The sequence below is a fragment of the Equus caballus genome, chromosome 31, assembly GCF_041296265.1.
Source record: "Equus caballus isolate H_3958 breed thoroughbred chromosome 31, TB-T2T, whole genome shotgun sequence".
Taxonomy (NCBI): Eukaryota; Metazoa; Chordata; class Mammalia; order Perissodactyla; family Equidae; genus Equus; species Equus caballus.
Window position 1 is genome coordinate 24,909,754 of NC_091714.1, and position 17,585 is coordinate 24,927,338.

General features: G+C 34.6%; 1 long non-coding RNA gene across 3 annotated transcripts in view; it reads right to left on the bottom strand.

Annotated features, from left to right (window-relative positions):
* Positions 1-17,585, bottom strand: part of LOC111771418 (uncharacterized) — a 165,000-nt gene that overhangs the window by 41,850 nt on the left and 105,565 nt on the right. For all 3 annotated transcript variants that reach the window (XR_011434402.1, XR_011434400.1, XR_011434401.1), the window contains exon 4: positions 16,029-16,115. This is a non-coding gene — a long non-coding RNA (uncharacterized lncRNA). The remainder of the gene's footprint in view (positions 1-16,028; positions 16,116-17,585) is intronic.

Consider the following 17,585-nt stretch of genomic DNA (forward strand, 5'->3'; position numbering starts at 1 on the left):
TGAGTTCTTCAAGGGAACCTAAGGGGGTCTTGAGGATCACTGACAACAACATCTTTTGCCCATTTTTTAATTGGGTCATTTGTCTTCTATTATTGAATTATAAGAGTTATTTTACATATTCTAGATACAAATCCTTTATCATATATAAAAATTTCAAATATTTTCTCCCATTCAGTGATTTGTCATTCATCTTTTCTTGATGTTCCCCTAAGCAAAACAAGTTTTAGTTTTGATGCAGTCCAGCTTAGCTGTTTATTTTCTGTTATTACTTATGCTTTGGCATTTTATCTAAAAAGGCTTTTCCTAACCTTAAGTCACAAAGATTTACTCCCAAATTTTCTTCTAATTATTTTATAGTTTTAGCTCTTACATTTAGGTATTTCATACATTTTGAGTTAATGTTTTTACGGTATGAGGAAGGGGCCCAACTTCAATTTTTTTTGCATATGGATATCCAGTTGTTTGAGGACCATTTCCCACATTGATTGTCTTGTTACTTTCTTGTAAATCAATTGACTATAAATAAAATGATTTATTTCTGGACTCAATTTTGTTCCATTGATATATATGTCTATCCTTATGTCAGTCCCATACTGTCTTGATTACTGCAGCTTTACGGTAAATTTTAAAATGGGGAAGCATGAAGTCCTCCATTGTGTTCTTCTTTTCAATGTCAGTTTTGCTATACTGAGTCCACTGAATTCCCATAGGAATTTCAGGATCGATTTCTGCAAAAAATTGATCTTTGGACTTTGCTAGGGAAGGGTTACGTGGAATCTGCAGGTCAATTTGCAGAGTATTGCCATTTCCTCACTAAGTCTTCTAACCCATGAGCAAGATCTTATTTTAGCTTTTATTTTATTTCTTCAATAACGTTTTATAGTTTTCAGAGCATAAAAATTTATTTCTTTAAAAAATTTTATTCCTAAATATTATTTTTATGCTAGCATTAATGAAATTGTTTTCTTCATTTCATTTTGGCTTGTTTATTGCTAATGTATAGAAATACAATAGATTCTCATATTTATCCTGCGTCCTGAATCCTTGCTGAACTCATTTATTAGTTCCAATAGTTCTTTAGCTACCTGCCATTCTTTAGGATATTCTATACACAAAATCACACCATCTACAAATAAAGACAATTTTACTTCTTCCTTTCCAATTTGGATGTCTTTTATTTTTATCTAATTTCCATGACAACTTTCAGGGATAAAAGTGAGTAGAAGGGAAGAAAAGTGAGGAGAGTGTAAACGCATGGTCTTCCTGATCATAGAGTGAAAGCATTCAATCTTTCACCATTACGAATGATGCTCACTAAGGGTTTTTCATAGGTGATCTCTTATAAGGTTGAGGAAGTGCCTTTCATTTCCTAGTTTGTTGAAAGACTTTATCATGAAATCAGGTTGGATATTGTCAAATGCTTTTTCTGAGTCTATTCAGATAATCACGTGTTTTTGTCTTTTGTTCTCATAGTATGGGTATTATATTAACTGATTTTCAAATGTTAAGCCAATTTTGCATTTGCAGGATAATTCCCACTCAGTCAGATTATATGATCCTTTTTATATGTTGCTGTATACTATTTGCTAGTATTTTATTGAGGATATTTGTGCTTATATTCATATAAAATATATTTGTCTGTATTTCTCTTTCTTGTGATGTCTTTGCCTAATTTTATTAGGATAATACTAGCCTCATACAATGAGTTGAGAATTGTACTCTCTTTAGGGAGTTTGCAAAATATTGGTATTAATTTTTCTTTTACTTTACTAAACATAGTCAGTTCTTATAGGTCTATTCAGATTGTCTCTTTTGCTTAAGTCAGTTTTGGTAGTTTGTGTCTTTCTAGGAATTTGTCCATTTCACTAAGTTATGTAATTTGTGTCATGCTGCTATCATAATATTCCCTTACAATCCTTTTTATTTCTCTAAGGTAATTAGTAAGTTCATTGTTTCGTTCCTGAATTTAGTAATATGGATCTTCTCTCTTCTTTTCTTGGTCAATCAAGCTAGAGTTTTTTCACTTTTGTTGACCTTTTCAAGGAACAACTTTTGGTTTTGCTGATTTTCTCTACTGTTTTTCTATTCTCTAATTCATTTATTTCCACTCACATTTTTATTGTTTGCTTCCTTCTGCTTGCTTTAGATTTAGTTTGCATTTCTTTTTCTAGAGTCTTAAGGTAGAAGATATTATTGATTTGAAATAATTTCTTTTAATAAGGCATTTATAATTTATATTTTTCTCTAAGAATTGCTTTAGTTACATCTTATAATGGGTATTATGTTGTGTTTTCATTTTTATTCATCTCAATGTATTTTATGATTTCTTTCTTGATTTCCTCTTTGACCCATTTATTATTTAGAAGCGTGTTGTTTAAATTTTTATGTATGTGTGAATTTCCCAAATTTCTGTCTGTTATTGATTCCTAATTTCATTCCATTGTGGTCAGAGAACATACTTTGTATAATTTCAGTCCTTTCATGTTTATTGAGGCTTGTTTTATGGCTTGGATCGGGGTCTGTCTGGAAAAAACGTCCTTTGTGCCCTCAGAAGAATGTGTGTGCTGTTGGGTGGGGTGTTCTACTAATGTTTGTTAGGCCTGTTTAGATTTTCTAGTTTTAGCATTTTGTTCAAATATCCTATATCCTTGTTTATCTTCTGCCTCCTTTGTTATTGAAAGTAAAGTATTGAAGTCTTCAACAACTATTCTTAAATTATTTCTTTTTCCCTGCAATTCTTCCAGTTTTCACTTCTTGTATTTTAGGAATTGCTCTGTTGTTAACTGCATATATGTTTAGAGATATACTTTCTCAATGAAATTGACCACTTTCGTCATAATACAATATTCTTGGTTATCTCCAGTCGTATATTTTTGTTTTAAAGTCTATTTTTTCTGCTATTAACATAACCACTCCAGCGTTTTTATAAGTGGTGTTTCATGACATATCTTTTCCTTTCAAATTATTTCTATATTTGCATGTAAGGTGTGTCTCCTGTTCACAGCATGTAGTTTAATCATGGTTTTATTGATTTGTTTTTATTCAGCCTGACTCCATCTTTTGATTGGATTGTTGAATCCGTTTTCCTTGAGTGTTACTACTGATAGAGCTAGATTTATGTCTGCCACTTTACTGTTGTTTTCTATTTCTGTTGTCTCTTGTTCCTCTATTCCTCCTTTAATATTTTCTTTTGCATTAAATGTATAATTCTACTTTACCATTTTAATTATTTAATAATTTTTACTCACTCTATTTTTGAGTTATTTTCTTAGTTTTTCTAGGAATTAATATATACATCTTAACTTTTCAGAATCTACCTCACATTTTATATTATGTTAGTTCTGCTGTGATATAGAAAAATTACTCTCATATAACTGTGTCTTCTCATCCCTTTTGTGATATTATTGTTATACATATTGTCTATATATACATTAAGGACCCATCAATGCATTACTTAAAATAATTTTGCACCCTCTAAAGAAGCTGACAGAAGAAATGAGAGCAAGTATATATTTATGGAGCTTGTTATATTAATCTTCTTATATGCCCTATTTGGTTATCTTCATTTATTCCTGTGGATTTGAGTTCTATCTGGTATTATTTCCTTAATCTAATACAGCTTTACTCCCACCCACCTCCTTTATCATTTTGTTGCCAAATATGTGTTTCCATACTGTTGTAGTACCGACAGTACAGTCATATAAATATTGTTTTATAGAATTTCTCTTTAGACAAGTGAAGAGAAGAATAGAGAACAAATATGTATTCTTACTGTCTTTTATAATTATGTAATTACTTTTGCCAGTGCTTTTTGTCTTTTTTTTTTCATTTGAATTTGAAATGTTGTTTGGGATTACTTAATTTAAGCCTGAATAATTTACTTTAGCACATTTTTAAGGCAGGAAAGCAGGTCTGCTAATAACAAATACATGCTATCCCTATTTTGTTTACCTAGCAAAGTCTATTTTTAATTTTATTTTCAAAATGTAGTTTACCTTGACATAAAGTTTTTGGTTGACTTTTCTCTTTTCTTTTAGCACTGAAATAGGTCATTCCACTGCTTTCTGGCCTCTGTTGGTTTTACTCAGAAGTCAGTTGTTAATCTTATTGGAGGTCCTGGTACACAGTGAATCACCTGTGCCACGCTGCTTCCAAGATATTGTCTTTGTCTTTGCCTTTAAACTTTTTACTTTAGTGTGTCTCAGTGTGTATCTTTTGCATGTACTCTGCTTGGAGTTTGTTGAGATTCTTGGGTGTGTGGAGAAACATTTTCATCAAATTTGAGATTTCATCCATTATTTCTTAAATAATTTTCTGCTGCTTTCTTTATCTCCTCTCCTCCTGATGTTTCCATTACATTTAATAGTGCCCCACATTTCTCTGAGGTTCTTTCATTCCTCTCCATTCTGTTTTCTCTCTGTTCTTCACATTGCTTAATCACTGTCAATCTACAAGTCTGCTGACTCTTCTTCTAGTTCAAATATACTTTTGTGAACTTCTAATGAATTTTTCAACTCCTGAATTTACTTTTGGTTATTTTTTAAATTTCTACCTTTTTTATTAATATTCTTTATTTGATGAGACATTATAATCATACCTTTGTTTCTTTAAACATGTTTTCCTTTTATTCTTTGAATATATCTATAATGGTTGCTTTGAAGTCTTCATCTGGTAAGACTATCATTTAGACCCTCTTACAGACAGCTTCTGGGGCCTGATTTTGTTCCTGCACATGGTCACACTTCCTCCTTTCTCTGGGGCTTGTGGCTCTTTGCTAGTGTATTACTCAGTGACTCAGTGAGGCCACTTTACAAAGTCCATTTTCCCTGAAGTGTGGAGCCTCAGAAGGCCTTGCCTGGGGCTTGTGCATAGCCCCCCTGGAAGGACAATGGTGTCATCAGGGCTCTCTTTGACAGCCTCATTCCCCTCTCTCTGTGTTAATCTCTCTGCCTTTTTAGGTGTCATACATGTCAGCCTCTACTAACTGCTGCCTATTGCCCTATTGTTTTTGACAATGCCCTAGAGCATGAATTGTAGGGTATGTTTTGCTGCCCGTCTTTGAGGTTTGTTACAACTCCAGGATGACTCCTCTTAGTTATCTTTTCCCTTGTTCTCTCTGTTAAACTAGAGGGCCTAAAGTTTAGCCTATTCCTCATAGAATTCGTGGCCCGTTCTTAACTGTTCGCCGCCAGAATGTTCCTTCTTTTTGGAAACAACGTTAGGCTTGAACTTCCCCACACTCTGTCCAAATAAAATCAGTCACTGTGGTGAGCCCTGTGTACGTCTCTGTTCATGTAGCCTGTCTCTCTCTTTAGGCACACTTGTTGAGCCATGGCTTCAGAGCTGGGAGTGGGGACCATGGCCCACTTGTAATGGGGTGACAGCCCGGCTTTAAGAGAAGCATTCTGGGCTGAGGCAGTGTCTCTAGTATGCTGAGATTGCATTTTCCAACAGGCACCTAGACTCTAAATGTAAACTGGGGCAAAGGTGATTGGGGTCCCATTATTCCCAGTCTATCATCCATGAGTTGGAGTCTGAGGGTCAAATGGAGGAAGAGATCCCAGGTACTTTCCCAGAATTTAGCTTCTGCAACATAGCACTGGGAAGGGTCAGAAATGCTCATGGCCTACCCCTCTTTGGGAGAAATTGTAGCCCTTGACTGGGGCTGAGGGGAGAAGGAGCCCCATCTTCTTGGTCAGGCGCACCCAGAGTAGAGCTTCCATCACAGCGCACAGGGAGTTCTTGAAGGGAAGGAGCAGGCTGCGGCTCAGGACGGTGGAAACTTACTCTTCTTACAGATTTATTTGATTTTCTTGAATAAATAATTCAAGAAAAATTTGCAGCTTACCGTTAAGATAATTTCTGGAGACTTCAAATGATTGAGGTTTTTAAAGAAATAATTATCACCAGTTTTGGTGGTTTTGTTGGAGAGTGCGGCGGCAGAACTCTTCATGCAACTATTTCAGAAATTCTGTCGTTTCTGAGGAGTTTTTGATAAGATTTTCTTCCTGATTTTATCATTGTCCTTCCATCCTTCTTCATCTTGCTTAGAATGTGAGTGTAGAGTAGAGATGGAGCAGCCATCTTGTAACCATTGGGAGACCAGAATGAGAAAGAAACCAAGACAGTGAAAGAAATGTGTTTCCTGACATTATCGAGTAGCAGAGCAATGACAGCCCTGTCTCATCCTTGGATTTACTGTCATAGAAGGAAAATAAGCCATTGTGGGGTTAAGCCACACACTGTAGATTTTCTATTAAACTAAGACAAATAGCATATTAACTTAAACAGATCTGTACTTCTTATTTTCTTCAGAATATAACTTATATGTCTTAATGGCATTCCAAACCTAGCATAAAAAAACCAAACTCTTCTTCCTTCAATTTTTTTTTCTTTTTACTATTGCTTCCTTATAGGCATCAACATGCACAGAGTTTGCCTAGACCAAAATGAGTATTTTATCTTATACTCTTACACATCCAATGAATCACTAAATCCTATTTTTACCTCTTAAAAAAATCCCTTGGGTGCCCCTACCCTCTTCTTTCCCATCAGCACTGTCTTAATGTAAGCTTCACCAAACTTCACTTGAATTAATGAAGGAGTCCCTTAATTATCCTTCATTTCTTTAGTTTCCATACCAAGCTACAGACAAGGTAACCATTTTAAAAGGCACATTTGACATGTCCCTTCCATATCAGTACGTTCTCAATGACTCCTTTTTCCTGTAAACTGTCAGGCTCTAATCCTTCTTAGCATAGCAGCAAGGGTCTTCAGAAACTCACCATGACCAGCTCTTCTGCCTCAAGTTCTATCACTCCCCAAAAACAAGCTCTGTACTTTGAACAAGTTGAAAGCAGTATTCGCTTACATTCGAATTTTTGTATCTATAGCTTCCTCCACCAGAAATGCCTTCTTTTTGTCTGCCTGGTGAATTACACTAGCCTTAAAAATTCTGCAAAAATATTTCCACAAAAAGGAGACTTTGGCATCTTCTTCTGATATTGTAATAGTTATAATATCACAATAAATGTTTCGTTATTCTTTTCTCCTTCTTAAAATATAAACTTCTAGAAAGTCAGGTTTTTGTGTGCATGTGTGTGTGTGCACGTGAGTGTGTTTGTATGTTTATGCTTCATTATCAAGGTCCTAATACAGTGAGTGGCTGAGATGTTCCTTAATAATGTTTAAACGGAAAAAAAGAGAGAAAAAACGAAGATAGTTTAAGTCTAGGATCATAAGAAAGAATATGTGAGAAATTAATTTTATTGTAAAATTAGCACATATATAACTGGTTCTTGTAAGCACATTGTAGTAGTCAAGGAGACATTAGATCTCTTATTATACTAATATCTAATAAAGGAATTTCAAAAAGTTTCATATGAAAAATCAGCCCTTTTCTTAATCTGTGCCAGAACAAACCCATATTTATCTCAAGTTTTACAACACCAGATCATTGAGATAAACAAATTAGAAACGCTAATTCTTCAAATCACTGGATACACATCACGTGTTCATTTTAACTAATATTTTCAGATTCCGATATTAAAATCATATAACTATTTTCTCTCTTTATTAAAAATGCATTCAATAAAATGTCAATAAATTCATGGCCTTCAAAGGCTGTCTATAAATTAAAGAGTAGGTTACCTTTGCAAAGGTAATTCTCATAAATTTTAATGTAAATGTCGAACACATTAGCTCTAATTCTCAAAGATTTGAGAATAAAAGTGAAACTAGGATAAACACATTTATAGGTACACATAACTACATATAGCAATAAAATGAAATAGGTGCTGTGAGATAAGCACAGGCAGTAGTCACAACAGAGTATTCAATTCTGCTTTAAAGAGGTTATGTGGAGTGACGAAAAGAGCAAGAATGCCCTCTGAGTAGACTGATGCTTAAGAGCACCCTGAAGGGAAATAGTTCACTAGGATTCACCTCAGAAAGCAGAGTAGCCCAGAGAGTGAAAGCAACTTGAACAAATATGTTAACATCTACCCTCCTTGGTGCCTTCAGAAAACTGTAAAGTGATGCATTCAGTGGAAAGAAGCTTAAGATGATTCAGTAATGGACTAATATTGTGGGGAGAATTGAGGCTAGAAAGAGAGGCAAAGGGAAAGCTAATTATGAAGGGCCTTGACCAGCATGCAAAGGATTTAGGTGGACCTGCTAAATTATTTTCAATAAGGTAGTGTCATCATTAGCTTTCTGTTTTAGAAAGATCTCCCCAGTTGCACAGCAAAAGAGATACTGGAGGTCAGCAACACAGGAACCAGACAAAAAGCAAGGAAAGGACTATTCCAACTGTGCAGCAAGAGATGAAGGTCTGTATCAATTAGCTGAAAACCAAGAGGCAATGGGAAGAGCATCCATAGATCGTAGTGGTATATCGGATGTGGCATCTAGAATGATTCCCAGCTTCCTGAGTTTGATGCCTAGGAATCTGGCCTAGGTGATAAAAGATGACTTGGTTTTAGATCTAGAATGAATCATTTAATCCAACCTCTTTATTTTACAAGTGATAAAAGTACATAGATGTTAAGTGATTTGCCCAAGTTTTGCAGCTGTTTGTCTAGTCCTGGAGGGACTAGAACATGACTCTCCTAATTTCCGTTTCAGTGCTGTTTCTAACATAGAGTACTATATTCAGATATTCAGTGCTCTTTCAATTTTCATGCCAGGCAAGATGACATAATGAAAAAAAAAGTAGATGGAGTTTCAGCTTCCTAATTGTTCCATAAAAGGATTTGGGGGCTATGTATCAGACAATGACAGATTTGCCATTTGAGAATCTTATCTAAAATTTATGAGACAATTATTATAATCTAATCATTTTATTTTTAGGAATAAAAGTTCAAATTTCATCCAATTTTGTAATGTAAAAAAAAATCATGACACTTTCCCTCAGTGATATATCATTTATCATCAGATCTAAAGAAATAGTGAAGTTTTATGTTTAATAAAAAGGCAGCTCTCCTTGTATAATGTCAGATAGGAAAATTTAAAAATCAAATTGGTTTCAGTTAATTGCCTTGACAACTTTCTATATATCAAAATGAGTATGGGTCAAATTTTAAAATAGGAGGATTTAGTGTAGGCATTTTGGAGAACATCCAGATAGAATTGTGTGTGTGTATGAGCGAGCTTTTTCTGTCCCAAGAGAATTTTACTATTCACAAAACTAAGATAAGAAAATCTGCATATGACACCCATGTATCAGAATCAGTGACCAAATGTGACACTCTGCATCAAAGTATCGCAATCTACACGAAATCTTGATTACTCTCTGCAGCTATCCCACTTGGTGGAGTTTGGGGGTAAACACCAAGTTCTTGACTATTAAAATGCTACACCCAGGTCTGCTGATGGGACAAAACAGAACTGGTAGAAGGGGACATTTTTATATTTAAAAGTTAAATCCATCTTTGTAATAAAAATTTCACTAAAAGCACTCACTCTATTTCATGAACCTTCCACAAATAATTCCTTTTTCTACTTCTCAGACAGAACTGCTTAGTCTCCCTATGCTTACTCTTCCCATGATTGCAAAAGTGATGTGTTCATTCATCTGAGCTTAACCACAGGCCTTGCACTCTGACAATATTTGTCTTTATAGCTACTTTTTCTTGCTTCAAACAAGTAGCTCCTTTTAAGTCAGTCGCTTTCCACAAGCTTCTGTCAGCAAACAGATCTTCCCAGCTTGAAGTTAGTTCTTTTTTTTTTTTTTTAATTAATCACCATACAGACACCAGCTGACTGTAAAACACCCAAGGTCTGAAGTTACCCCACATATCTGGATTCCTCTATCTTGTGACTCATTAACACACTGAAGATTGAACAAGCACAGACATTACTTTCAAATGAGAGAAAATTTACTTCCAAAGGTAATGAATTCTCTTCATTTTGTTTCTCAACTCCACTTTAATTCCTCCTGTGACCACGTCTCATCTTTCTAACTCTGGCATTTCCCAAGCATAAGCTTTAGGGGAGAACATGGTATGTCACAGGCCCAGAGATAGACCCAGCTGGCCCTAAAACGTCATGGAAACTTGGACTGGTTTAGTCCTTTGCTGATGGAGTTATGTGACTGAAAAATTGGTTCTTAATTTGGGTAGAGACCATAAGAGAAACAATTCAAAATATTACAATACAGTATAAGAACAGAGAAGTAAGTACTTTAGTATGACTTGTAACAAAATTCCAAACCTAACAGGATCCCGTCTGGAGACAATTTAGCATCTACAGAATTAGATGTTTCAGAAATGCCCTCTCTCCTTCGCTATTGAGATTAACTGGCCTGGAATTATTTCTAAACAGCCTTCAGCTCTATCATCATGATTCTATACAGCACATCTTACATTTAAATGTAGCCCATTTATACTCACCATCACACATGCACTAATAAATAGCATTGAAAATCCTTTCATATATAGAACCATTAGTGAATTAACTATTTCATTAATTCACTCCACAAATACGTACCATATGTCTCATATGCGGCAGGTTTATGCAGAACAATTTCCAGGAGGTTTCACAGATTAAACAAAAACAAAGCTCAGAAAGTTAAATAACTTGCCCAAGGTCACATAGCCAGTAGTTAAACACATGGTCAAATCACACCAAAGTCCATGTGTTTTTCATTCCATTCCACTGACCTCAAGGAGCTCCTGGTTTAGTGGAGGAAATGTACAACCAAATAAATAATTTAAAATACAGAACAAGAAGGTGTTTTGCTAAAGTGCCCCAGAATATCCTCTTTCTCTGAGACCCTTTTAAATTCAAGAAATATTGCTTAGTAAAATAATTTTCTTTAATCTTGAGAATGTCTTCTAAAGTCGATAAAATCTGAATAGCTCATGAAACTTACTTGTAATAGTATAGTTTGGAGGTAGATTTCTTTATTGATGGTTCAAAATGTAAGCATGTTTTGGCTTTAATTTTGACTTTTAAAAGAATTGGTATTTTTCCTTGGAGAATCTCAAAATGTAAATTTCTGGGCCCCCCTCTAGACTCCCTTGAAGCAAGCAGGTGGTCTGGCCTCTGCCAGTCTGATCACTTTCAATAAGAGTCCGACTCTTAGGGGAGAGAAGGTTAGTTAAGGCCTCTTTCCAGGGTAGTCCGAAAAAACAGGTCTCATGCTTGGCCATGTTGCTGCTATTGTGCGTTCTGAGCTCTCCAGACAGAAGCTGAAGTGCTGCTTTCGCTTGAGGAAAAGATTCCATCTTTCTCCAGAACATCCATCAGAAGAGCACACCCTGCCTCTTAGCTGTGCTTGCTCCCCTGCTGTGCAACAACTGACATCTTAACTCTCCTCTTTGACTTGAAAGTTTTCCTTTTCATCCCACAGGTTTGCAGAGGAAAACGAAAGGGTATTAAGATTTCTCTATTTTTATTTCTTTCTATATGTGTCTCTGCTTCTGTATAAAGTTCACTCACTGAGAAGAAAAATTGCCTGCACAAATTTTACTTCTAAAACTAAAAAAATTGTTGTTCACCTGACAGACCTAAAGGCTATAACTTAGCTAAATATAAAAGGCAAAGAAGCATAGAAAAAAGAGAAAATGAGTCAGAGTTAAGAATAGGGAAGTCTTGAAGGTGTCATAGAGTGGCCCACATTGCATAAGGGATCAGAAAAAAAAAGAAAAGGAATGTTCAAGCAAAGAAGGGAGGAAAAAGGAACTCCAGGCCCTGGAATGGGCTGCATCTGGTGTGGGGCTGAAGAATCCCTGTGGGGATTTGATCCTTGGGAACTCAGGCAAGAGGCAACCAGGTAGTTGAAGACTGAGTAGGTTGATGCCAAATTATAACTATCATTCTAAGAAGACTAAGCCTTCACAACAAGGGTAATTTTTGTAGATTTTTTTATGATTTTGATCAGTCAGGAAGAAACCATGAATGAAGTGAACTCTAAGCAGTAACAGAAGAGCATTGCTGGTTTTATGACTGAAAGCATTGATCTTTATTTATTCATTCAAACAAGCCTTTGCTTGACTCTCCTCTTAAATATTTGCTTCCTGAAAGAAAACATTTTAATTATTTATAAGCTAGATAGTTTATCCCAAAGGTATTTTGGTGCATAGTCTTGCACTGTCACTTTTTTTTTCCATGCAGCTTTCTCATAAAATTAGGCATACTGCAAAACAGCAGAGTGCCCAAAACAGAAACAGGAAATTCTTCTTCAGCTGATGTATCATTAACTCATGAAACTCACCACTGCCTGAGAACACTGAAGGGGCTTAGAATATTTTTAAATGAGGTCATAAATTCATATAAAGTAAACTGGATTTTAAAGTTATAACTTTATAACAACTTAAACAAAACATAAATCCTTAGGCTGCAAGATCCAAGTTGATCAGCAAATATATGAGGCACTAAATTGCCTTCTGAAATCATACTATAATTTAATAGCTTTTGCATAAAAATTGAAAAAAACATCTTTCAAAGTTGCTTATTTATGATTCCTGATTATCTTCCCATTACATTATTAAAATAACCAGCATTTACACAGTAGTGTTTATAGTCTATTATATGGTATGTTTTCATATATTGTAAGATATGACCTTTATAATAAAATGATTTTTATAGTATCACTGAGATGTTGTCATCTTCTCTATTTTACAAGTGATGAAACTAAGGCTAAACATGGTAATGATTTACTCAGATTTATATGTTAGTATAATAAGTGAAAATTTCAGAAACAACATTAAAATCTAGTTTTTTATTTAAAAAAATTGCAAGACGTTTTATGAGAAGAACTTACAATCTAGATAAGAGCTAATATTTTTAACTAAGACTGGAAATCTAGGAGACTATGTATGGGCAACAAATTTCTAAAATTTCATACCAAAAGTTACCTTAACTAATGTCAATAGATAAAATTTGAATTCAAAAAACAGATTCATAATACAGATGACAGATTAAGGATTTATATCTATAATACAAATATAAACTGAAAAGGAAAAGTTAAACACCTACTTTAATTATACTCATTAAAGGGGCAACATTTAAAAACAAGAACAACATCTATTGCTGATTGGGATGTGAGATATATTGGGAAGTGATATGTTTAAGCCTCTATTAGAATTCATTAAAAATAATTAATACATATGCCTTCAATCCAGTAATTCTGCAACTGTGGGTCTGTCCCATAGAAATAAAGCCATAGAACATAAAAATATATATACAAAGATTTCTATCATGATGTTATTTATAGGGGGAAGAAAGAAGGGACAAAATGAATCTCCAGTCAGTGGGGAATCATTGAAGAAATGGTGGAACATATAAAAATAGAGTATTAAGAAGTCATTAAAATATATTAATTAGGGTTACATACATCAGATGACAGCATTTCTACATAGTATTGTTGACTAAGAAAATCAAGATGCAGAAAAGTAAGTCTAATATTATCTTCTGTTACAAAAATAAAGAAAGCACTGTATTTGTATATATGAAAGTATATTTAGGTGTATCTGTATACTATGAAAATAGAGGGACACAAGAACATATACTGATGAGGATGGTGACGTGGGTTATAGGCAGGGTGGGAGTGATTTGGGTGGAAAGAGAAAGTGGAAGTGTCCAAGCAAAATAGGAAAGTGCAAAACAGTCTGCTTCAAAAGAATAGAGTATTTATATATAAAATTATGAAGAAGAATTAATAATGTGATAATCATTGCTATTGTCACTATTGTTCTTAACAATAATTTGGTTTTCTCCAGTCAACTAGGTCTTACCCCTGTCTCTGCCCTATGGGAATAGAGACAATTTCTTCTTCAAGCCTTTAGCACATACTTTAGTGTCACTCTTATACTTCCTTATGGCATGGCCTTTTTGGACAGATCTCTAGATTTTAAAACTATGTTTTCATCCACTTTGCTAATTTTCATCCTCCTTCTCCTGACTCCCAGACACTTTTCCTAAATATATTTTCCATCTCTGATCTTCAATAAAATTTACTATTTGCAAAATTCAAATCAGGTAGTTTTGCCTGATTTAGTCAGTGCTTTCTTCATCTTTCTGATATATCTCCTCAAAGGACTTTAAGAATTTAGGGGATGAAAATGTTTGGTTTGATTTGGTTTTTGGAGGAGGAAGGTTTGTTGGGGTTTGTGCTCTATGTTCTGACTTGAAAAGATACAGCAGCATTACTTTCATGCCTTAAACTTTAATAAAATAATAAAAGTGATGTATAAGAATTTGGAAAGAGCAAATTTAAAAAAACCTTACTAAGGAAATGGGTCCTGACTAAAATCTCTGTATGACTAAGGAAAACAATATATACTTTAAAATATATAAATTAATATACATTAGAATTTACCTCCAGAATAATAAATAATACCACTCTTACTCACATTTTATATGTTTGCCTAAGTCATAGAGAATTGGCATGGAATTATAACAACAGAAACAAATTCAATCCATGCCACAGCCCATTGCATTAGCAAATCACATTATCAATGATTGAGATGCTGTGAAATTTAACGTTGTTCTTACTTTCATTATATAGAATGGTTATTATAGATAATATGTAAATACAAAAGAAGAAAGTGATGGATGTGTCTCTCCAAATTCGTATGTTGAAACCTAATCCCCAAGGTGATGGCATTTGGAGGTGGGGCCTTTGGGAGGTGATAGGATCATGAGGGTGGAGCCCTCATGAATGGGATCAGTGCCCTTATGAGAAAGGCCCTCTCCTCCCTTCTGCCATGTGAGGTCACAGTGAGAAGACGGCCGTCTATGAACCAGGAAGGGGGCTCTCACCAGACACCAAATCTGCCAGCACCTTGATCTTGGACTTCCCAGCCTCCGAAATTGTTAGAAATAAATTTCTGTTGTTTATAAGCCACTCAGTCTATGGTACTTTGTTATAGTAGCTCAAACTAACTAAAACACCACCCCCCTCACTTTGTGCAATTCAAAAGGCAAAGCTATGTTGAATCAGGCTGTGTTTTCTTCAGAGCTATTCAATCTGCATATTTAGGTACTCATTCTACACAATTCGTCCACAAAGGCAGGGTCCTTACAGATGAAATCTGCGAAGTCTGCCAAGAATATACATCGAAGACTTTGCTGCTATATTTTTACAAGGTAGAAAAAAATTCTGACCTGAAGAATGTGGTTATAAAGGAAGGAGCCAAATGTTCCAGTAATGGAATAAGATTTTCTTCATGAGATTCTCAAACTCCAAAAAAATCTATCCTACTGCAGCTCAAAAATATTGATTAAACTGCAGTCATGAATTAAAAGAAGTCACTACGCTGAGGAACTTCTAGTCATAAAATAAATTACTAGAAGTCCCTGGGCTAAAGAACTCTGAAGTCTCTGGATATATGGTCAAATTGAATAGCACTCAGTTAATTTGTTTACTGTGCTATAATGTTCGCATGAGTCTTAATACAGGAAAACAAAAGTGACTAACAGGTCCAGTACACTGTTCAAGTCAATGATTAATGTGTAGAATGAAAAGAATAATTTATATCATAATAATTGCTTTCCATGTCTGTTCTTTCTCTTTACAAAATTATGCAAATATATTCAGTCTTGTTTTATACTATATAGTGACTCTATGAAAACCAGGGAAGAATAGAAAAATCTGTCACTTTAATTCTTTTACAATAGTGATGTCTAATAGACACTCAAGATTCATTAATCTTAAAACGTCTGTTCAGAAGACCTACTAAACGATTTTCTTATAAAATTTGAAAGAACTGTTTCTGCAAATGTGTACATGTGTAGGCGGAGGGATGTGGGTGAGAGATGCTTCATAATTTCAACAGTTGACTGCCTCCTGGTATACTGATTGCACCAGTGGATGTAGGTATTAAATAAAAATTGAATTCGTCATGTGCACATTTATAGGGGTAGGTGGATGACAGAACCTCTAGTTCTGTCCTCAATCCTGTGAAGTTTTGTGCTATTATCAGTTTACCACAAAGTTTCAAGTGATAGTTATCACTCGTATTGAACCTGTGCATGCCTGTGTCACAGACTGAAAACTCAGAACGAGGCGTAACCTGGTGTACCTCAGTGGCGTCATCCTGTTTCTCAACGTAATTGCTTCCTCCGTCTGCAGCCGGACACCAGTGCCAACGAAGTCATCAGCTTCTTACCTACAACAAACAAAAATACTTGATTTTCAGAGGTTTAAAAGATTATATCAGATGCATAAAGCTAAATTCTCCAAATACATGATTAGTTAGAAATTTCAGTTCCCTATATAGGAACAGCTAACTTTTTAAAGAAGCAAGTGCATAACACAGATGATATCATTTTGTCTGTCTTAAAGGCCTGTCATTGTAAATTTGGAACAATGAAAAATTGATCTGATTCATTTGCTAAAATGTCTTTTATCTTTTCCTACACTTATCCTTAACCTATTCCTGTATTTACTGTAACATACTTTAGATAACAATGAATTTTTGTGATAACACAGAAATACATTTAAACAACGTTAAAAAGACTTTAGAAAAATCCCATGATTTTGCAATGAAAATATTGATTGTATGAAAGAAAAATCCACCCACATAAGATCAAAATGGTTTACTTAGCTCAGATCATTTTACCATGAAACAAACACTTTCCTGAAGCATAGTAGAATCCGAAATACATGACTAAGCTATTGCCTAAAAATAGAAATGGCTCCAATTAAATTATCAGTGAGGCAATAAGTCAGGACAATCTTAGAGTTCACGAACATCATATGATCCACGTGAAGGAAGATTTAAAAATAGAAATTCGATTCAAGAGAAACAAGCTGTTCCCACAGCCTTTGTTTATGAGTATATTGTTGAGGGGTGAAAAATCTACTTACTCCCCCCACATCAAATTGTTGTTTTGAGTATGTGTGCATGTGCACACATGCATGCATACAAGTTTGCTTGTGTTTTTATCTTGTAGGTTTTACTTCAGTTTGCACAGATCAGAGATGAACAATTAAATTTAACAGAGATATTTTCTTTTATGAGAGCTGCAAAATTACATTAAAGAGAAATGACTATCTTTTTATCCAGTTGACTACAACAGAACCCTTCACAAACGACTGAAACATCCGTGGCACCTATGATGGAGCGTCTGAATGTATTCCTATTCTTAAGCATGGTATTTTCCTGCAACATTTTCAGTAATGCAGTACATTAACTATTAGGCAAGTTAGCCTGACCTTATTTTCAGACATATTGATGAAACAAATTTTATGTACAGAAATAGAATGAGATTAATTCATTTTAAAATTAAGGAAATATAATCCAGGTAGAATTTTTGATCACTAGATATTATATGCCCATAAAAAACAGGGAAGAAGATTCTTCTGAACACTGGTAGTGGATACTACATAATTCATAGATAAATCCATTAAATTAAAAAAAAATCAGTTAACCATGTTCACTGTTCAGTTTCCCATGTGTGTTTATTTTCATAATTAATTTGATTCACTCAAGTGCACTTTCAGTGTGACTTCTTGGGAATTAGAACCACACATTTTTGTTTCTGACAGAGTAAGTCCTGGGAAATAACATCATTGTAACTATATCAAACAACATTCAGGAAGGAATGTCTGGGGAAGATTTTGTTTTCTGGAAGGA